Source organism: Erythrolamprus reginae, unplaced genomic scaffold (assembly GCF_031021105.1).
Source record: "Erythrolamprus reginae isolate rEryReg1 unplaced genomic scaffold, rEryReg1.hap1 H_38, whole genome shotgun sequence".
In the NCBI taxonomy this organism is placed as follows: Eukaryota; Metazoa; Chordata; class Lepidosauria; order Squamata; family Dipsadidae; genus Erythrolamprus; species Erythrolamprus reginae.
The window spans coordinates 37,784-61,665 of NW_027248493.1; the positions used below are offsets into that span (position 1 = coordinate 37,784).

The 23,882-nt window shown below is 40.6% G+C and overlaps 1 pseudogene; it reads left to right on the forward strand.

The window, feature by feature from the left end:
- The window catches only part of LOC139155644 (interleukin-1 receptor type 1-like), a 37,256-nt pseudogene extending 16,631 nt beyond the window's left edge, over nucleotides 1–20,625 (forward strand).
- The last annotated feature ends 3,257 nt before the right edge of the window (nucleotides 20,626–23,882 follow it).

Below are 23,882 nucleotides of genomic sequence, written 5' to 3' on the forward strand. Positions count from 1 at the left end.
TCCCGGTTGCCATGCATGGGGTGGAATGCTGCGCAAGCAGCAATTCTGTCAACCTCTGATGCCACGACCCCTGTGGCATTCTTTTGAGGGCATCTTTGGTCGAGCGAACCATGCGTTCGGCCTGACCATTACTAGCGGAATGCCAAGGTGATGCCAACGCGTGCCTGATGCCCACACCCCCCAGGAACGACTCAAACACCACCGACGTGAACTGGGGGCCGTTATCCGAAACAACAAGGTCCAGGAACCCGTGCGAGGCGAACAGAGTTTCCAAAACCTCAATGATAGCCTGCGATTGGGTAGAACGCAGGCGAGCTACCTCCAGCCACTTAGAGTGGGCATCCACGACAATTAAAAAATTCTGACCCCAAAAGGGGCCAGCCAGATCCAGGTGCAGCCGCACCCAAGGCCCTGCAGGAGGTTCCCAACATAAAGGGTCAGAACGGGGAGGAAAGGGTCGGCTCTCCTGGCATAACCTGCAACCAGCCACCCGATGTTCAATCTCCTTATCCATGCCAGGCCACCACACATAATCCCGGGCTAGGGCTTTCATTCGGACAATGCCCGGATGCCCTTTGTGCAGAAGGGATAGCACCCTGTCACACAAGCTTGGGGAAATCACTACTCTGCTGCCCCTGAGTAAACAGCCTCTTTCCATCGAAAGTTCATTCCTGCACCGAAAGAAAGGATCAAACACTTCCCCCGGGGAGGACGGGGGCCACCCCCTGAGCACCCACTGCTTAATTCTAGCCAGTACCTGATCTCGTGCCATTTCCCGGGCGACCTCTAGGGCATCCACTAACAAGGGCCCTTCCCCTAAAGACAGCACCTCACAAGCAGGTGCAGGATCTGAAAGAAAATCAGAGAGGGGACATCTGCTCAATGCATCCGCATGAGCTATGTGCCGGCCAGGCTTATACCGTAACGTGTAGCTATAATTGGCTAGAAACACCAGCCACCGGGACATCCGTGGGGACAATACAATGGGGCTTTGACGGTCCCCTGCCAACAAACCCAATAGAGGCTGGTGGTCCGTAATCAGCTCAAATTGCTTCCCATATAAATAATCATGGAATCGACGGATTCCAGCAACGAGGGCTAAAGCCTCCTTGTCAATGTGGCCATAATTTCGCTCCGCCTTGGCTAAGGTACGCGAAAAAAATGCCAGCGGAGCCTCCCTTCCATCGGGCAATCTATGGCTCAACACTGCCCCCACGCCATACTGGGACGCGTCGCATGTCAAAACCAATGGTAAAGCAGGCGAGTACTGGGCTAACACGGTGTTAGAGGTAAGTATGCCCTTAACAGCTTCAAAAGCCATCTCCTCTCGCCTGCCCCAATGCCACACCGCCCCCTTGTCTAAAAGTCTATGCAAGGGCTCTGCCACCGACGCCTTGTGAGGCAAAAACACCGCGTAAAAATTTAAAAGCCCCCAAAACGCCTGGAGTTCTGATTTGGACTGTGGCCTCGGCGCTTCTCTAATAGCCCTCGTTTTCTCTGCCGTAGGGTGAATCCCTTCGGCGTCCACTGTAAAACCAAGGAACTCTACTTCAGGGACACCATACACACATTTTTTTTATTTTAACTTAAGCCCGGCGTCCCTCAGCTTAGTCAGAACTTGCCTTACTCTCAGCTCTAACTCCTCAACCGTACTCCCTGAAACCAACACGTCATCGAAGTAAGGCACGGTGCCTTCTATGCCATACAACAAACGCTCCATTAACCCTTGGAAAATTCCCGGGGCTATCGAGACACCGAACTGGAGTCTGTTACACTTAAACACCCCCCGATGAGTAATAATGGCTTGCGCCTCGGCTGTCTGGAGGTCCACAGGGAGCTGCTGGTAAGCCTGCGTGAGATCGAGTTTTGCGAAAACCTTACCATTTCCCAACGAATGTAGAAGGTGCTGCACCACTGGCAGCGGGTAGGAGTGATGGGCCAGCGCCTTATTAATGGAGCATTTATAATCTCCGCAAAGGCGAATTCCCCCCATCCCCCTTGACAGCTATCACTACAGGGGTTTCCCACTTAGCCTGGTCAACGGGCTCTAAAACACCTTGAGCTATCAAACGATCCAGCTCCTCGTCCACCTTGGGCCTCAGGGGAAGGGGCACGCGGCGGGCTTTTAAATGCACCGCCGGCACTTGGGGGTCCAGACTGAAGGAAATATTGGATCCCGAATAGCAACCCAATTTGCCATCAAATACAGAGGGAAATTCTTTTGCCCAGCGGTTAAACCCAGAACCCTCCCTCACAGCATTGACCCCCACCACAGATAAACCCAATGATTTGAACCAGTCGAATCCCAGTAAATCGGAGAAAGGTCCATTAACCACTATTAATGGTAACTTCCCCACAAAAGTCTTGAACCTCACAGTAAATTTGCCCTCCCCCAGGACTGGAATAGGCCCCCCCTGGTAGTCCCGTAAGTTTAAGCGACACGGCTGAAGGCGAGATTTCTTCAAAGTCGGGAAACAGCGTTTAACCGTAGACCATGAGACGAGCGAATGAGCTGACCCCGTGTCCACTTGCATAGAACAAGACGCTTGACCCAAGAGAACCTGCACCGAAATCTTGTCCGTCGAGGAGGACATCTCACGGACATAAGTTGGCACCGGACGAGGCACGGTGTAAATTGCGTTGCAGTCCTCCTTGCGCGCATAGGAGGACCTCCTCCGCATCCTGGAGCCGAAGTTTGGGGAGTCCCTCTGATCCCTTGCTGCTGGTGGCGGAGATCTGCGAGACCGGCAGACCTTGGCGACATGCCCTCTTGCCCCACAGCGCCAGCAAACTGCACCCCGAAAGGAGCAATTGGCTCTGAGGTGATTACCCCTGCACCCCCTACAAGGAGACAGCAGGGGACGGGGGCGGGCAGCTGGCTGCTCGCGGCCATGATTGACCGCAAGCCGGCAAACTTCTTCTTCTTCGGGCACCGCCAATTCATCCCCCTCGGAAGGAACTTTTGCTTTGGCCGCCACCGGAACGCTCTTCTGAGTGAGATTGACAGAACTGTCCATAGCCGCTAAAGACTGAGATGACAGTTCAAAAGCTCTCGCCTCGGACAAGGCGGTTTGGAAAGTCAAGTCCTGAATGGCTAACAAACACCGCTTGAGACGGCCGTCCCGAATTCCGAAAACTAATCTGTCCAGCAAATAATCGCTCAGATTATCAAATTCGCAGTAAAGAGCTGCCCTGCGGAGAGCAGCCACAAAGTCATTAATAGACTCTCCGTCTTCCTGATTCCTATGATAAAACTTATAGCGGCGAGCGCAGCGTGAGGGAGCCGGAGCATAATGGTCCCGCAGTGTTTTAAGGAATTCCTCCCACGGAACATTATGGATAGAGACCGGGGCAAACAACGCTCGGGCAGTCTCGAACATCTCTGGCTCGCAAAACCCAAGGAAATACGATCTCTTCCGATCCCCGAAGATCTCAGTATAGCCGTTTGAGATTAGGAAACAATCAAACCTGGCCACATACGAATCCCACGTTTCCCCTTGTGGGTTAAAAGGAGCAAAAGTTAACTGGGTAGACATCCTGACAGGAAATAATTACCCAAAATAGTGGAATCCTCGTCGCCAATGTAATAAGCAGGGAGTTCGTAAAAGAAACAGGCCTTTATTGCTATAACACATGCCAAAGCAGGCAGGCACAGACATAAGAGAACAGAGCCTCCCCAGCTCTTTATACATAGAGCTGGCTGAGGCAGCAACCAATACATAAACAGTAAACCTTCCCGCTTACAGTGTTACCAAGTATACGCGTCCAATCAGCACCCTGGATAAGGCACCAATAGCTGCGGCTGTCAGCCCGGCTGGTTGTCACGCAGACACTTCAGTAAATATAAATTGTTTCTAAATTTATCTCAAATATGCTACCTGTACCTTTGTCTCCATCATAATAGAATACAGAACATAGAATAACAGGGCTGGAAGGGACCGCTTGCTAGTCCTTTTGATAAATTTTCTTTAGCTTGCAAATATGGACTGGTTTAATGTTGCTTTTTTGATTATAAAGTATGTGTTTGATAAAAGAGTTTAGCTTGATATTAACTATTCTTATAATAATGGCTTATTTTTGTTTCAGAAATGCTATGTGCCTTTATATGAAGACTCGAAATTTAAGTACAATGGAGAACATCTTTTAATTAAAAATGTAACTAAGGAAGATGAAGGAATTTATATATGCAGAGCTAAACATATATATATGGGAAAAGAATATAATATTTCACGAGCCATCAATCTAAAGACCTTTGGTATGTAATTTTCATCTTGTAGTTAATGGTATGTCACAGAATAGAATTTATTTTAAAAATAAATTAATCTATGCGACCCGCAACCTAAATTTGCAATGTAGCCTTGTTACATTATTCCCACCGTCTCTGAGATACTATATGCAATGTTCAGATTCAAATAATTTAACAACTGGTTTATTGCCCTGATAACCAGCTGGGTAGGTGTGGCTGGTGGTCAATTGACTGGGTGAGCATGGCCAACTTGACATCATTCACATGGAGGGGTGCTTTGCCTCGCCCAGCTTCTTATGACTGTGGGGATGCTACAACAGTCATAAGTGTGAAAAATGTTAATAAGCCACTTTTTTCATAAACTTTGAATGCTCACTAAATGAACTGTTGTAAAGCAAGGATTACCTGTAGAAAAATACAAAAAGCTTCTTTGCTTGCAAAAAGCTGTGTTAAATACCAAAAATTAGATTAGAAATGAGGGAATAAACACTAAAGATCAATGATAGCCACAGCCATCATGGAAACCTAAACCATTCTGTCTGAATACCTTCCTTTTCATGAGCAATACCTGCAATTCAGAGTTACAAATCAGGCAGGGTACCTATTAAAGACAGGATTAAAACCCCAAGGAAGCCAGCATCTAGGATTAATTACATTTGTTAAACAAGATTAAAAACCCCAACTCATTGCTGGCATTCGGAAGACTAACTAATAAAAATCAAATAACAAAATACGCAAAACAAGCCTCTAAATTACAAAATTCTGTAGAACAAACTGTATAAAAATCCATGAACTCATAAAAACAATTGGTCAGCTGCCTAGGACCTCAAACCCATGTGGTCCTGTTCACCAATAAACCATCTTTCCAATCAGCCTCCATGTTTCCAATGCTTTTCTCCCCATTTGAAACTGACTCAATGGATATTTCTTGCAACACTTTTGAAAAAAGCACCTTTGGGATGACCTGGATGATTGAAGAATTCCCATAGACAAGAGTCTCCTGTACTCAGTGACCTGACAAAGCAGCCTTTCACACCTAGGAGAAGCAATCCTTGGGTCCATTTGTACCATTTAAAGATAGCAGCTGGTCTTACTCACCTCACAAGATATCCCAAGGAAATCATCCAGATTTAAAGAAAGATCACATGCTCCCAGAAATGCAGTTTTAAAAAAACCAGACAGTGCCAAACTTGTATCCTGCCTCTTTGAAGTACATAGTGCCAAAAACCACTAAAGTAGTGTAAAAAGTTTAAAACTCTTCCTCATTAAGCCTCCCCCCCCCCCCCAGAGTTCAGGTGACAGAAAATCTGACTATACTGCCAAGCACCAACTGCTGTTACAATGTACAAGCAGAGAGACAGTTTCTGAAAACAAGCAAAATAAGCAGGAATAGGTTAGAAACACACCAAAATGTTTCTTTTTTACTTTCCTGATAGAATTAGCCCTGTAAAGTGGGAAAAACAAGACTGTTGGAAGGAGATTTCTTCCAACAACCAGTTTGCCGAACTGCTCAAAAAGTTAGCAAATGGTTCTCCTGAAGTAGTGTGAACCGGCTAAATCCCAACATTGATTACACAATTGATTGAGGTTCTGCTGAACATATTATATATATTTTACCTGCTATCATGTAAATGATTAGATTTGCATCAGCAAAATCTAAGCACGTTCAGAACAAAGTACATGTTTTTATTTTCAAGTTACTATTGCTTTAATAATAGATTTGTATCACAAACCTACTTTTCCGATTATATAATTATGAGGCATTGGCACAACATTTCAGTAACCAAGAGCTCTAATTGTGGCAATAAATTTCATTCCTAAAAATTAAAGTAGCATTGATTTTATAATTACTCATTTTCAGTATTTTCTTTTTGTTTTAGAAGTACCAGAGAAAAACATTCCAGATATAATTTATCCAAATAATAACTCAATTGAAGTAAAACCAGGTAAGTAATTACTTCATTTGAAAAAGAAACCATTTTTAATAGTCCTAGGCAAACTCTAAAATGTTATGATTATTCACCTACTATAATTATTTGTGAATTGCAGGTTCCAGATTTGACCTGGTATGTAATGTCTCAGCAGGTCCTCTGGATGAAATTGTAATTGTAAGCTGGAAGTTTAATAATGAGACATTAAACACAGATGAGAAGGATAAGTAAGTACAATATGTTGTTTTTCCAGGGGGTTCCAAATTATTACATTGTCATTCTGTGCTGTGGGGTTAGATATTTACATAATGAAGCAAGCGTCACTGTGAAATTCATTTATCTGCAATAGCTTGTTAATTTACTAATAGTGCATCAATGTACAATACTAATAGGAATTCCTAAAATGTGCTTCTCAGTGCTTTCCAGACATTTTATAATAAAATGGATAAATAAAACCGACTAGGTGGTTCTGCCCCAGACACCTGATGGACCCAGAGGGCTTTCAAAGGGTGCTTGGGGTTATACCAGATGCACTCATCCACAGTTCGGCAGAGTCACTTGCCGTGGCCTGGAATAAGGTTGCGACGGAGGCTCTTGACCGGATTGCGCCGTTGTGACCTCTGAGTGGCACTGGACACCAGAGAGCCCCTTGGTTTACCGAGGAGCTCCAGGAGTTGAAGCGCCAGAAGAGACGTCTAGAGAATCGATGGAGGAAGAGTAAGTCCGAATCCAACCGAACACTTGTAAGAACTCATATTAAGACTTACAAAGTGGCGCTCATGGCGGCAAGATGCGCATATCATGCCGCCTTGATTGCATCAGCGGAATCTTGCCAGGCCGCTCCCACTCCCTTCTTAACTAGGGGGGAGTGGGTGAGCCCTTGCAGAGTAGTGCCGAGGATTTTAACACATTTTTCGCTGATAAAGTCACTCAGATCCGGGCGGACCTCAACTCCAGTCGAGGTGACTGGGCCCGTCCTTGTCCATCTGTCTGGGAAGAGTTGATCTGGTGACATCTGATGAAGTGGACAAAGCCATTGGAGCTGTGAGTTCCGCCACCTGTTTGCTGGATCCATGTCCCCCCTGGCTGGTTTTGGTCAGCAGGTAGGTGACACGGAGCTGGGTCCAGGAGATTGTCAATGCTTCCTTGGGGAGGGAGTCTTTCCCGGCTCCTTGCAAGGAGGCACCTGTGCATCCCCTCCTCAAGAAGCCTTCCCTAGACCCAGCCATTCTCAACAACTATTGTCCAGTCTTCAACCTTCCCTTTATGGGGAAGGTTGTTGAGAAGGTGGTGGCGCTCCAGCTCCAGGGGTCCTTGGAAGAAGCAGATTATCTAGGCCTTCAGCAGTCAGGTTTCAGGCCCGCCTACAGCACAGAAAGTGCTTTGGTTGCATTGATGGATGATCTCTGGCGGGCCCAGGACAGGGGTTTATCCTCTGTCCTGGTGCTTCTTGAGCTCTCAGCGGCTTTCAATACCATTGACCATGGTATCCTTCTGCTTCGGTTGGAGGGGTTGGGAGTGGGAGGCACTGTCCTTCAGTGATTCTCCTCCTACCTCTCTGGTCGGTCACAGTCGGTGTTAGTGGGGGGTAAGAGGTCGACCTCTAGGTCTCTCCTTTGTGGGGTGTCTCAGGGGTCGGTCCTTTCCTCCCTGCTATTTAATATCTACATGAAACCACTGGGTGAGATCATCCAGGGGCATGGGGTGAGGTATCATCAGTATGCTGATCATACCCAGCTGTACATCTCCATCCCATGTCTAATCAACGAAGCAGTGGAAGTGATGTGCCGGTGCCTGGAGGCTGTTAGGGTCTGGATTGGTGTCAACAGACTCAGACTCAACCCTGGGTGTGGGGAATTACTGACCCCCTCAGAGAGGGTCCGCAACTTGGGCGTCCTCCTCGATCCACAGCTAACAATTAGAGAACCATCTTTCGGCTGTGGTGAGGGGGGCGTTTGCCCAGGTTCGCCTGGTGCACCAGTTGCGGCCCTATCTGGACCGGGACTCATTGCTCACAGTCACTCATGCCCTCATCAACTCGAGGTTCGACTACTGTAACGTTCTCTACATGGGGCTACCTTTGAAAAGTGTTCGGAAACTTCAGATCTTGCAGAATGCAGCTGCGAGAGCAATCATGGGCTTTCCCAAATATGCACATGTCACACCAACACTCCGCAGTCTGTATTGGTTGCCGATCAGTTTACGGTCACAATTCAAAGTTTTGGTTACGACCTATAAAGCCCTTCATGGCATCGGACCATAATATCTCTGGGGCCGCCTTCTGCTGCAGGAATCCCAGCAATCGATTAGGTCCCACAGAGTTGGCCTTCTCCAGGTCCCGTTGACGAAACAGTGTCATCTGGCGGGCCCCAGGGGAAGAGCCTTCTCTGTGGTGGCCCTGACCCTCTGGAATCAACTGCCCCCGGAGATCAGGACTGCCACCACCCTCTTCGCCTTTTGCAAACTCCTTAAAACCCACCTCTGCCGTCAGGCATGGAGAAATTGATTCCCCCGGGCCGTTCCATTTTATGTATGTTTGTTTGGGTTGTATGACCGTTTTTTATATTAATGGGTTTTAAACTGTTTTTAATCATTAGATTTGTACTGTATTTTGTTGTTGTGAGCCGCTCCGAGTCTGCGGAGAGGGGCAGCATACAAATCTAATTAATACTACTGCTACTACTACTACTACTACTACTACTAATAATAATAATAATAATATAATAATAATAATAATAATAATAATAATAATAATCATCATCATCATCATCATCATCATCATCATCATCATCATCTTGAGGATCTGGGTATTTTTTTCAGCAGATAACAAGGTTTTTTTTTAAAAAAACTATGTATATGGCATATTATTTTAATTGAAATCTGCATGTATTCTGTGAATTTCCAGTAGTTGTGAAGTTATTTAGTTTTAGGCAATAGGCGCACTATTGTCACAAGAGTAGATAGCATTAAACAGATATATTTAATAAAATTATTTCATGTTCCTTGTTTTACATTATCCTGATACTCTTATGCCACAGTAAATTTTGGTATGTGAGTAAAACAAAAGTTGAGGCTTTGCTTTAATGCTGGGAAAATGAGAAGATCTACATTTCTATTCTGAATACATGCAATTTAATTTAAATGTGTTGAAATTAAGATGCTGAGCATGACCCAATTTCATATAAATCAATATAATGATTCTTAATTATTTTCTTCTTTTCTTTTTCTGTTTATATTTTCTTTTGGTGTGTTAGGGTTTTTTTGGAAAACGAATAATAGAAGTGAAGTTAAAGATTTCCAAACTGAAAGACGGAAATTATGGAAAATATATGTGTGAAGTATGGTCTCAAGAGTTCATACAAGTAGCATATGTAGAGCTAAACTATCCAGGTAATTTAAGTCTATATATGTATATCTTTTATATACCTAATACAGTGGTACCTTTACTTAAGAAAGCCTCTACTTAATAACTTTTCTAGATAAGAACTGGGTGCTTAAGATTTTTTTGCCTCTGCTTAAGAAACATTTTCTACTTAAGAACCCGAGCCTGGAAAAATTTCCCAGGAAATTTGAGAGCGGCACGAAAGCCTGGCCAGTTTCCTGCCATTCCCCCTTTAATCTCAGCCATTTTGGGCTTTTCTGGGTTGCCAGAGGAGCCTTTCGGTGGCGCTTAAGGAGGTTTTGGCAGCCCAGAGCGAATGGAGCATTTTCCTTTATCTGCACACTTGGAGAGGGAATAAACCACTTCACTGTGGTGACTCCGTTGCGCTGCCTCCCATACACCCGGCGCAAGGTTGCCTCCTGGAGCATCTGGGCGCGGAAAGGTAAAAGGGGGCCCTCACCTTACCTTCTTCCTTTGGCAGCAACTGTCCTCCTCTTCTTCCTCCTCCTCCTCCTCCTCTCCAAATTCCGAGCTTTTATTTCTTTCCTAATGGGTTTGCACACATTATTGGCTTTTTCATTGATTCCTATGGGAAAAATTGCTTCTACTTAAGAAAGTTTTTACTTAAGAACCTGGTCATGGAACGAATTAAGTTCTTAAGTGGAGGTACCATAATATAGAGAAAATATGCTTTGCTTGTTTATAAAAACAAACAAATATCCATGAGAATTTTGCTAATCTTTATGTACTCTTTTATGAAACTCATTTATTTTCTTTTTGAGGAGGCTGAGATTCTGAAGTTTCATATATTAGATCATGTCCTGGGATGGGCGCAATAGACTTATACTTATTCTAATCTAGAAACAGTCATTGACCCTGATACTGAATTGTATATATATATAAAAAAAATTGTTTGGGAAAATATTACTGAGGTATTTTCATCTTGTAAAACTCTACTTACCGGCAGTTCCATAGTTTATTGGGAAAAAGTGTCACTATCTCAAAAAAAGGAAGCAAGTGTTGACACTTGCTCTATCTAGAAATATTTGGGGTCGACTAGGAAAGCTAGGGAAGTCAGAGTTGGATAATGTGGCTAGAAGTTATTGCTAGTGCTTTCCACCAATGACATTCAGCTGGTTTTCTCAGTGGGCCTTCTCTTCTATAAGAAGATAATACCCATAAAAACGCCTGGAGGAACACATTAAATGAAGAAGTTGGCTGCATATGCCTCTTTGAATCAGTGCCCCATCCAAGGTCAGATCAATATCAATCTGGAAAGATTTTTGGAGTTTGATACAAGGGTGGTTTCCTGCTGGTTCGGACCGGATCACCTGATCCAGTAGTGACCCGCTGGTGATGTCAAAATGGCGTCATGGATCCAGTTCAGTCAGTGTTGGCCCATGGGCCCTGCCATCTTTTTATTCCCCCCTCCAAATTTTGGTTGTTTTGAAGTTTTTTCCCCTGCTGCAGCTTAAAAAAGCGCCGTCCTGCTCTCACCCAGGTTTATACTTTCTTTATTCCTTTGCCCAAAGCACAGCTGATCAGCTCCTCAGCTGTATTTTGGGCTGATGATAGCTACTGAGCATCCATGCAAGCAGAATTGCACAAGGGGAATAAGTTGGCTGCATATGCCTTTTTGAATCAATGCCCCATCACACACACACACCTGCAACATTGCAAAGTGAACCAATGGCGAAAGTAAGTGGAATCCAGTCCTGGTTTGATGATATGAGGGTTCCCTTCCTACAGAAAGCAATTGATATAACTGCTAATAAAAATACTTTTATTTATTAACTGAAAGGTTTATTTTGCTATTGACTTTGATGTGGCATTATGCTTTTGTTATTTTATTTTTGTATCATTTATATATGTTTTTGACATTGAATGATGTATCATTTATAAGAATAAACAAACTTTAAAAGGTATGATGAAATGTAATGCCAGCCTAATCATTTTCTCTTTGGCAATAAAAGTTGTTACTTGGATAATCTTTAGACATAGGAAGTCCCTTTTCAAAATAATGAAATGTTTTATAATTTGCTTAGAAAAAAGAAATTAAAAAATGGAAATTTTATAAATTTCTCTTTTTATAAACTTTTTATGGCACTTACTAATAATGTTCTTTTCTTCTCCTCTTCCCTCCCTTTCCTTCCTTTCCCTTCTGTTTTCCTCCCCCAACTCCCAATAAAGCTCCAAATTTTCAGATTTATGTGATTGGAGGACTGATTTCACCATTGTTTATTATAGTAGCATTGCTGCTTACTTACAAATTTTTCAAAGTTGACATTGTCCTTTGGTACCGGGATTCTTTCCAACATCTCAGCAAAGGAAGTAAGTTTGACTTTAGTCATTTGATGCCCTCTGATAAAGAATAAATATTTTGATGGTTTCTAAAAAGTTTGCAACTTTTCTTTGACTTTTTGTCTTACCATTTCTTCTCCAAGGGACTAGATTACAACTTATTGTTAATACAAAGAATATACTTCAGTGTGTTGTGATTGCATTAATGAATTAAGAACTGCGGGGTCCCTTAAGACTACAATATTGGATTGTTGATTATAAATCATGTAAGATTTAACTTCTTGAGTATCTATGGAGATTCTCAATCATCCAGATCAGCGTTTCCCAACCGAGACACAGGCAGGTGTGCCGCAAAGCTCCCCGCCCGATCTGCCCCCTCTCCTCCGCCGCCGCCCCCTGCCTTGGGGCGCGACTTCTCTCGCGGCGGCTGCAGCTTCAGCTCCTCGGGACGAAAGCGCTCCCAGCCCTCTCTCGCAGCCCCCTGGCTGGGAGCGCTTTCGCTGCGAGAGAGGGCTTTCTCCATCCGTTTCGGGAATGCACGCCCCGCCCCTCTCGCGCGCGCGCCGCTCCCCTTTTCTCTCAGCCCTCCCTGGCTTCGCTTCTCAATACCTCCCTCCTTCCGTCTTTCCTTCCCCTCAGCCGTTCTGTCTGGGGGTCTCCCGCTCTTCCCTTCCCCGCCTCCCAGGCTTTGCCTTTGCCACCCCCACCCTTTTTTGGTTGACGAGGCCGCTTTCCCTGGCTGCGCTCGGAACCGACAGGGGCTGCTCTTTCTCTCTCTCTCTCTCCCGTGAGGTGGGGGAAGGGAAAAAAAAGCAAAAAAAACCCTTCTTGCACCGTGCCCACGCTCGTCCCTTCAGCAGCGAGGGAGGGAAGTCAGAGGGCGAGGGAGCGAGCGAGCGCTCTGGTCCTCGGTGCCCTCTGCAGCCTGCCTTCCTTCTTCTTTGCCGCCGCTGAAGGACAGAGAGAAAGATAGAAAGGAAAGAAGGAGGGAGAAATAGAAAGTAAAGAGGGAGGGAGGAAAGAGGGAGGGAGAGATAGAAAGAAAAGAGATAGAAAGGAAAGAGGGAGGGAGGAAAGAGGGAGGGAAAGATAGAAAGGAAAGAGGGAGGGAGACAGAGTGAGAGAGAAAGAGAGACATAGCAAGAGAGAGAGAAAAAAAGAAAGAAAGAGATAGCAAGAGAGAGAGAAAGAGATAGCAAGAGAGAGAGAGAGAGAGAGAGAAAGAGACAGCAAGAGAGACAGAAAGAGAGAGAAAGAGAGAGAATGAAAGAGAGATAGCGAGAGAGGCAGAGAGAGAGCAAGGGAGAGAGAAAGACATAGAGGGAGGGAAGGAGGGAGAGAGAAAGAGAGCAAAAAAGAGAGGAAGAAAGAAAGAGGGATATAGAGAGAGAAAGAAGGGAAGGAAGGAAGAGAGAGAAAGAGGGAGGGAGAAATAGAGTGAAATGGAGGAAGAGATATATTTTTTTTGTCCAAACTTTTATTTAGCCCCCCCCCCCCCCCCCGTGCCCCCATTCAGTGTTCCCCAGGATTTTGAAAATATGAATAATGTGCCGCGGCTCAGAAAAGGTTGGGAAACACTGATCCAGATCATGGTCGTCTCAAAAGTGCTTTTCCAAAAGGCATTGGACTTTCTTGGTTTCTTTGAAAACATTTTTAATCCAAGTCATTGAGGCCATTTGGGTCCATCTATATCATGGGAGTCACTTGAATCAGAGTTAAATGTGGAACCTTCTTAGGACTGTCGAAAGGACTATCATAGATGTCATGGTATCATATACCTGCCCCTCTGAATTCTTTCTCAAATTATTGGTCCTATCTGTCCAGAGCTTTGAACTTCACATTCTGGACACAATCTGGTACTTCAAACTTCCAGAAGAAAAAGACCAAAGAAAAAAACCAAAGAAGTCCAGTTGCCTTTTGGAAAAGCATCTTTGGGTTAAATTCTTGGGATAAACTACCATGATTTAAGAATAGTCAGTCAGTCAGTAGAATAGAATAGGAGAGGAGAGAATTCTTTATTGGCCAAGTGTGATTGGACACACAAGGAATTTGTCATTGGTGCATATGCTCTCAGTGTACATAAGAGAAAAGATATATTTGTCAAGATTCATGAGGTACAACATTTAATGATTGTCATGGGGTACAAATAAGCAATCAGGAAACAATCAATATTAATATAAATCGTAAGGATACAAGCAACAAGTTAATCATAAGTGAGAAGAGATGTGTGATAGGAACAAGGAGAAGACTAATAGTAATAGTAATGCATCCTTAGTGAATAGTTTGACCGTGGTGAAGGAATTATTTGTTTAGAAGAGTGATGGCGTTTGCAAAAAAACCTGTTCTTTGTCTAGTTATCATGGCGTGCAGTGCTCTATAGCCAGGGAAGGGCTGCCTATCACCGGCCCTAATGGCAGTGATTTTCAACCTTTTTTGAGCCGCGGCACATTTTTTACATTTATGAAACCCTGGGGCACATTGAGCAGGGGTGGGGGGGCTAAAAAAAGTTTGGACAAAAAAATTCTTTCTCTCTCTTCCTCCCCTACACTCTATTTCTTTCTCCCTCCCTCTTTCTCTCCCTTCCTCTTTCTCTCTCTCTCCATCCCTCTTTCTTTCTCTTCCTTCCTCTCTTTTTTGCTCTCTTTCTCTCTCCCTCCCTCCCTCCCTCTATGTCTCTCTTTCTCTCCTTCCCTCCCTTTCTTTCTCTCTCTCTTTCTTTCTTTCTCTCTCTTGCTCTCTCTCTCTCTCTTTCTCTTGTTCTCTTTCTTTCTCTCTTTCTTTCTTTCTTTCACTCTTGTTCTCTCTCTTTCTCTCTTGCTTTCTTTCTCTCTCTCTCTTGCTTTCTTTCTCTCTGAGCTTCGCGGCACACCTGACCATGTCTCGCGGCACACTAGTGTGCCACGGCACACTGGTTGAAAAACACTGCTAATGGTACACACCTGGGGGCCGGTGGGTGGGCAGCAAGTGGGTGCATGTGCATCGATGCAAGATTCAGCTTCTGCGCATGCACCTGAAGCCAAATCTCGCGTGAGGATGCACACGTGAAGGAGATTTTGGTGATTTTTACTTATATTTTTGCTTTAACGCATGCACAGAAGCAAAAAAAATAGGTGAAAATCACCAAAATCTTGCTCAAGCAAGCATCTTCACATGAGATTTGGCTTCGGGCGCATGCGCAGAAGCCAAATCTTGCGCAAGGGTGCACGTGCGCTCGCACGGGACATGTAGCTGTGCGTTGCATCCCCAATTTTATTACCACTCTATAGCATGGCCTGCACCAGGAGCAGTCCAACACTATCTATGGGAAACATTGTTTCATCTTACGAACTTTTCTACTTACGAACCTCATCACGGAACGAATTAAGTTAGTAAGACAAGGTAACACTGTGTTTGATGTCAGGTGAGTATATTAGGTCTTGAGATATTTCTAGGTCTTGAACCCAGAAATTTAAAGGTCTCTATTGTTTATATTGTGTATTGTAAGAGATGGTAGAATAGAAGGGTTTCTCCTAAAATCTATGACCATTTCTACAGTTTTGAGTGTGTTCAGTTCCAGATTTTTCTGGTGACATGACAAAATATATATACAAACAGTAGGGTGCAACATTGCTATTTCAACTTATTCTATGAGTTGCATCCAAATACAATAGTTACTAAGAGAAATAAAAGCCTTTTTGTCTTGTATAAAAAGCCTACGTTTTTGAATAAATAATAAATTAGTAAACAATGAATCTACTCTAGCAAGAAAGATTTCTTATTACGGATTTCTTATTACAGATATATATAAAATCTCAGACAGTTTATTTCTAAAAAGAGAGCTTTTTTCATTTGTGGTGGTTATATAAAAAAGCTATAACCTTTTGATATAAAATATTTGGGGAAATTAGTTTCATCAAAAAACAATGGATTGAAATCATTTGCTTTTACATTGATTCCTATGGGTTTGGCTTGCTGTATTCATTTACAGAAGTTGAACTTAAAAACAAAGAATATTTCAATTTTATTCATACTTCAATAAAATTTTGTTTCCAAGTAGAATTTTTGAGCTATATTTTTGAACTTTATGGGTTTTTTCCTCAATTAAAAATAAAATAAAATGAAGAGGACAAGATTTGGAGACTTTTACACCCTCTAACTTCTTGTCTTGTATGGTTAGGGAAGGGCAGAATAATATAGGAAAATAAAACTTCTATAAAATGTTGTACTGTATACTGATATCTGTTACCATAACTGCTATATCCTTTGTATATTATCTTGTACACTCTGTCTGCATAGTCACTAGAAGTTAACACTGACTTAAAGGTATGACATATTGATTGATTATCTGACTGACTGATTTAATTACTTATTTCAGAGATTTCTGTGCTCCAAAATGACACTAAGTGACATTAGTATTATGCCAGGATTGAAAGGAATGGAGAAAATGATTTGAATAGTTATTTATTTTATTTTATTAGTCAAACATATAGGATAGTAGTTTGTATAAACGTAAGTAAAAAGTAATGATAAAAAAGGACAATAGGACAGTAGGACAGGAATAGTAGGCACAATGATGTGCTTATGCATGCCCCTTACAGACCTCTTAGAAACGGGGAGAGGTCAACTGTAGATAATCTAAGATTAAAATTTTGGGGGTTGGGGGAAGAAACAGTCAGGTAGTGCATTCCAGGCATTGATCACTTTATTGCTGAAGTGGTATTTTCTGCAATCTATTACGTGCTTGTGTATTGCTGCAGTTAAAGGTGGAGAAATCATTTTGGTATATGATTTTATGAACTACAGTTAGATCACGTAGATACTTAGTTTAAGATGTAGCAGTTAACTAAGTATCAGTTAGATACTTAGTTTAAGGTGTAGTCTGCAAACTGAGACACTCTATTCAATTTTCATTAGTGTCTTGGGTTTCCTGTAAAGAATTTTAGCTCTAACATACAGCATTGTTACCTGTATTAGCTTTCTAACAACCCAGTAGACAACCTAACATAGTGTTAATACTATATTATTTAGGAAACTTTAGTAAGCGTCAAATTTTGAGGCAGGATTTTTTTTTCAAACAAGAGCTCAAGATGGTGACAATGAGTAGCTTTGCTCTCCTTTTTAATCTCTATTTTTACTCTTTTAAACATATTCTTTCTACTTTAAATCAGTATTTAAATTAAATTTACAAAGTTTTAATTCCATCACTTGAGAGTTTCACTTTTTACTCCAGCTGTTTTACTCCAGCATTTAGTGTCCAATTTAGTGTCCAATTTGGCCTGATATTTGAATTCTGCTGTTTCAATTGCCAGAATTAACCCATCCCAACCAAACTTAAATTGACTTTCCAAATTTCTGTAATAATTGATCTAAGATTAATATCCACAAATTAATGTTACCGTAAGTCAATAAAATGACAGAGAATGTTTATGTAATAAGTAGTGTTGGGCAAACCGAACTTCGGCTTCGTGCCGAACTTTGCAGTATTCGGGATGCCGAACCCGAACTCTTTTAAACGTTCGGGCAAAGTTCGGGTTCAGGGTTCACTCGAAATGGGCCAAATGGGAGCAACCCATCACTACCTTAGCTAATAACTCAGGTATATGAACTGTAAATTTCTATTAAAAAATTATTCCTATAAATGTTCTGGTTAACAGCGAGTTTGTTTTTCTCTTTTCTTCTAGTTTCAGATGAAAAGGTCTATGATGCATATGTGTTATATCCTCACAATATATCAAGCTATGTATATTTGACAGAAAACTTTGTCTTCAAATTATTACCTGAAATCCTAGAAAAACAATGTGGCTACAAGCTCTTTATTCTTGGAAGGGATGATGTGCCAGGGCAAGGTATTTATCTTTAATATCTGCACTTAAAATTTTAAAATTGTTCCTTAAAGGGCAACTCTTAAGTAAATGTTTTGAAATGTTGATCTGGTGATAAAGTTTATAGGATTCCTGATTAGGGTTTAAAACATGCACTACTTTGAGAATAAACACAGTTGTGTCCCTTGAGGAATATATGGATAAGGATAAAAGAATTCCAGTTCACAGTTAGAACTTCATATACATTCAAGGATTAGGGCATAATTATTGGTGTAAATGACTTATAGAAATGGATAAATTCTCAATCTATATTTGGCAGAATAGAATTGACTTTAACGAGACTGCCCAGGGTCAGTGTAGCTTACAAACTACATTAGAAGCTCTGGTCTTCCTGCCTTTGACTTAAAAATACCTGGACAATAAGAAGTTAAATTGTTGCACAAAGAATTTTTCCTATAAAAATTCAAACTGACACAATTATTGTCAGCAAGGCTGGTATTCTGAGATGAGCTACTACAGATACAATTTGCAATATAAAAATATTTAACTCCCAAAATATCTTAGGAAGGTATTTTCCTGTACAAGTTTTGAGCAGGTAGATATAATGATAAAATATGGAAGATATAAACATACATGCAGCATATTAGGGACTGATGATATTATATATATATTATTTGAGTGTAACTGTATGGCATAGAGAGATCATAATGTTGAACCTTATAAGACAAAAAGAAAGTTAAATGTGATGCATAACTAGCTAATAATGGTTTAGTCATTTGTCTGTGTAACTAGACTAGACAACAGGGGAAATGAAGTTTTGCAGAAGCAATTGCAAGCCATTTCTCTGTTGTATCCAAGAAAACTAGGGAGAAGTTTCCATAAAGTCATTAGGAATTGAGATGATTCAATTCAATTCAGTTCACTTCTTTAAATACAAGAAACACTATCCATAATATCTAAAATTAAGCAATTTTTATAATCAGTACCTGATTAAAATGAATGCCTTACCTGGCCCATATTGATTCAGGTTTTTTTTTATTCACAGCTGTCATTACACTTGTGGATAAAATGATCAAGTTAAGCAGAAGAGTGATAATTATTTTAATGCCAGATCTATATTGTGGTGGTGTGCAGAGTTTGTTGTCTGAACAGGAACGTGCAATCTACAGTGCTCTTATCCAGGAGGAAACCAAAGTTATACTGATTGAGCTAGACAAAATAAAAGATTTCAATAGTATGCCAGAATCCCTCCGATATCTTAAGCAAAAGCATGGTGTACTCACATGGAGGGGAACTTTTACAGAAACCACTGGAATAGCAACTACAAGATTCTGGAAGAATGTGAGATACCAGATGCCAGCCAGCCCAAGCCCACATTCCTCAGACTTGCATTTTTTGCCAATAACTTTTCACACTTCTCAGATATCAGATGGATGACGTCAAAGCCACACCTGAAGTGTTTGCTTGAAATCTATTCCAGTGGATCCTTATAGATAAACATACATTTGCACCTGTTAGAGATTGTTCCAAGTCTCGGATCAACAGAATCACAATTCAGAACAGTATTTTCTGAAAGATTATTCATCCATAGGCTGTGAGGTACATGAGCTACTTGGGCAAGTGGCAAAATAATGTGAATGCTTGACAAGGAAGAAGTTGAAATTGTTTTTTGCATACTATTGTTTTACATGCAAAATAAGTGAGTATATAAGGAGCTATTTGTTCTATTAGAAAACTTTATATGAAAAAGAGTTTTAATCTAAACCCCAAGGGTTTGAGCAAAATGATAAAATACTAATCTAGCACTGATGTTAATTATAGCTATTAGCAAGGATTTAATCCTTGTAAATCAAGTATTTTAAGGGTGAGCTCTAGTCCTCCCTTTAACTGGTATCCTTACTAGAATTTCCATTGAAAAACAAACAGCCTATATGTTGATGAGGTGGGCATATTTCTGTCTTTTGAACAACTGTCTACACAATATGCCTTTGCTTGTACTGCCTTAAACGGAAGATTCAGGATAGTTGTGAAAAATATTTCAGCATGAACTTACTCTCTCTATAGAGTTATTGTATATTCCAAATACACTACATATGGAATCTAGTACAATCCATATACTATGAGTATTACTATAGTATCTCCCAGGGAGAAAAATAGAAACGACATATTTAAATAAATCGCCACACCAGGAAGCAAGGGTAAAGTGTTCTTTTTAATTTTAGTTTGACTTTTTTAGTTAAACTCTTTTGCTATTAAATGAATTATTTTGAATTGTCCATAATTCAGAAACAATTGTTATATTTCAAATCACAAAATATATGCAATACACTATTTTCAGAGATTGCCTTTTATAGTAAGGGGCAGATTTAATAATTTGATCAATTGTATAGCTATTTTTATATAATTTGGATACATTTGTATAAATTATTCCTGTACTTGTCATATCCAATTTTCAGACACTACCTGGATAAATTCTTGCAGTTTTCTTGCAAGGCTTTTGATGTGGTTCGCCATTGTCTCAGATTGAGAGAAAGTGAGTGGCCCAAGGTTTGTTTGATTAGCTTTGTGCTAATGATGGGGCTAAAACTCACAATCCCCTGATTTCTAGCCTGGTGTCTTAACAAATATACAACACTGGCTCACATACTATTTTTAATCATAAAAATGATAAAAGGGGTCAAAACATGGCCTTGTATAGGGAACTCAAAGGAGCATACAAGGCCTTTCTCTTTCCTTTGTCAACTACTACAGGGTTTAATTATTCTTGCCTGCTTAATTTTTTTATAATTTTTAACTTTAACATTTTAATATTTATATATTGTTTTATGTTTTGATATGTTATCGTACGTTGCTAGAGTCTCTCCTTGCGAGAGATAAATCGTTCAGAAATGTGAAATATAAATCAAAGCAAATGAACAAACAAATAAACCTTATAAGCCACAAAATAAAGTTATTCCTATGAAATCTTTGTGTCTTCGTTGTGTAATGTGCTACAATACTCACCTGAGATCTGAGAAAGGAACCTGAAGAATGAAATCAAATGGGAAAGATTTGACATAATTAAAACCACTGTATTAAAGGGTTTTGAAAATCTGAATGGGAAAATTCAGTACTGGCATATGAAATGTTCATTAATAGTATTTTATGTACCCATCTGAAAAGACCTACAAGATTTTGGATATAGCAGACCGGTTAACTGCAACCTTTGTCATGATTAATGCTCATCACAATATCTTAGTTTAAATAAAAGCTACTGCATGCTTTATGTGAACTGGATTCTGAAAATTCTTTGGTTGTAAAGAATATGGTGGAGATAGGACAGTTTTTCCTGTGATATTGTTAAAGCTGTCGGGTTGTCTTAGAAAATAAATAGAATGATCTGGTATAATCATTTTCAGCTTTTTGTATCTTATCCTTCGTAAATCACTTTGTCCAAAACCCTGAATTCTAACACTTAAACCATTTAACCTTACATGCTTCACATGTTTTACAGCCCTCTCTAAGTGGTGGTTAGAATGCAGTATTGCAAGCTAACTTTGCTGACTGCCAGCTGTTCGATCCTGACCAGCTCAATTCCTTCCAAGGTCAGTAAAATGAGGTCCCAGATTGTTGGAGCCAATATGTTGACTGTGTAAACCATTTAAAGAGGGCTGTAAAGCACTGTGAAGTGGTTTATAAGTCTAAGTGCTATTGCTATATTGCAATATTTGGGGAACTGTTTATAATGATTATACCTTAAGGTGAAAATATCAGAAAAATGCCGAACAGAAACCAATCAAAACCTTTATTGAAGCTAATCAGGAACTATAAGATTCACAGGCATGATGCTGGACATTATAGCACCCTCTAGCTAATCTTGGCAGATCTCCGAAAGCTAAATAGGCTCAATTTGATAATCTTAAAAACATTTTGATGAAAGGTAGTCAAAAACTGGTTGCATTTACGTATCTACTGATAAAATTGAATAATTTAATTGTTAATAGTTTAATAAAAGTTAATTTTAATTATTCAAATCAAATTAATCTTTGCAAATATAACTGAAAACAGAGATTATGTACACAGTGCATTTGGAAAATTATTTTTTGTAAAACAGCTTGTGTCTTTTGGAAGATTCAGACATCTTAAACATCAAGCTAGCATTGTGAAAACGGCCAGGACAATGCTTAAAAGGGTGTTTGATTAAAATATTGTCTACAAAACAGACAAATTCCAAGCATGTTTCCCATCAGTTACCAAGCACTGGAGATACTGTCTACAATAACAATTAATGTGTCCCAGGAAGGCATTTTAGAATCTTGGGAGCATCACAATATGCCATTAATTAGTATTCTATTCTATTCTAATTAGTTTTTAGGCAATGCCTAGGCTTCTATTCTAAAACTGATTGGCATTCTCCACTTTATTAGGACATAAATGCTTAGACCCAAAGCAACAGAATGGCAACTATCTGGACATAATGTTGACTCAGTCACTCTTACAGGGCTCTAGAAACTCTTCAGTAGCCTTACTGAGGGCTTTATTATCCAGACGGCCAAAGCATGAACAAGTGTGTTGCGTATTAAGTATTTGAATTTAAGCAAGTTGTTTCCACCAAGATCTGCTTTGCAGAGGGGGAGAATAAAGAGCACTGATTGGTTTAGCCAGCCGGCAGACCTCTATTTAAAGAGAGCTTGCCAGGCTGGCCTTTCACTGGATTCACTTTATTTCTAATAGAGCTGTTATTCATAAGTCAGCCTCATGCCTCTTTTGTAAGAAAACTCAACAAAATGGATCCAAGTGGATTGCTCCCTCTGATCAGACAGTGCTAATGGGGAAGACATTTTGGTTTTTAGCACCTCGTACAAGGAAATTAAATGTCATCTTCAGTGTACATTATATAGTACATAAAAAAAATACATCCTTTATATTCTATAGAATTTAATTGAAAACCCCTGATATTGCATTAATATTGCATTATAAAGTCTGCAGAGAGGGGCGGCATACAAATCTAATAAATAATAATGATGATGATGATGATGATGATGATGTGTAATTCAATATAGTAGAATTGAATATAGTTACTGCTCTGGGATAGAAGATGTTTTCAGCCTATTTGTCCTTGTTTTTTATTGTCCTGTACCATCTGCCAGGTGGTAATAGTTCAAAAAATCAAGAATGGGATAGATCTTTAAGTATGTTTTGAACTTTCTTAAGGCAGCAGGAGCTATGAAGCTCTTCCAAAGAGGCCAACCAATAATCATCTGGGCAATAACGATAACCCTCTGGAATTCTGTCCTATCTGCCACTGTGCAATTGGCAAACAATACACAAATGCAGTAAGTTAAAATATTTTCTGTGGTGCAATAATAGGAGGTCACAAGCAGTTTTTCATTCAGTTGTTTTCTGAGAAATTTCAGATAGTATAATTTCTGATAATCTTTTGACCAGTGCTGCAATGTGGGCGCCCCAAGTCAGGTGCTCTTTTATGACAACACTTAAAACTAGCCACTTGCTCCACATTGATAACCAAGGGCTGGAAGTCTGATGTCTTCCTTCTATAATCCAATACAGTGTTCCTTAGATTTTCGCGGGTTCGAACTTCGCGAATAGCCTATACCAAGGTTTTTCAAAAAATATTAAAATACTTCGCGGTTTTTTTCTATACCATGGTTTTTCCCGCCCGATGACATCATACATCATCGCCAAACTAATGATCTTTGCAAATAAATAACAAAAAAAATTACTGTTAATAAATAATTATGTTTATAAACATCAGGATCACTAAGTGTCTTATTCAATGGTGAGTACCAGTAATAATGGTGAGTAAATTGTTGTTAAGGGAATGGGAAATGGTAATTTAGGGATTTAAAGTGTTAAGTGAAGGCTTGTGATACTGTCCATCATAGTTCCCTCTAAGCTGAGCAGTGAGCAATTACTCACTTAAAAATCATCATCAACTCAGAGATTTCAAAACCTGCCCAGAAGCCAAGAGGGAAGGAGAGAGAGAGGAAGAGAGAGAAACAGATAGAAAAAAGAGAGGAAGGAAAAGAGAAAGAAAAAGAATGGAAGTAAGGAAGAGAGAAAGAAAATCAAAATCTAGTTTGAAACTAGCTCAACTATTTAAGTGGCATTTTGATATTGATAGAGTTGCCCTATTATGAGCTCACTGTTATAGACACACAGTACAGTATTTTATTTTGAAATTCTCTGAGGCAAAACAGGGTGGGTTTTTTATTTGTTTG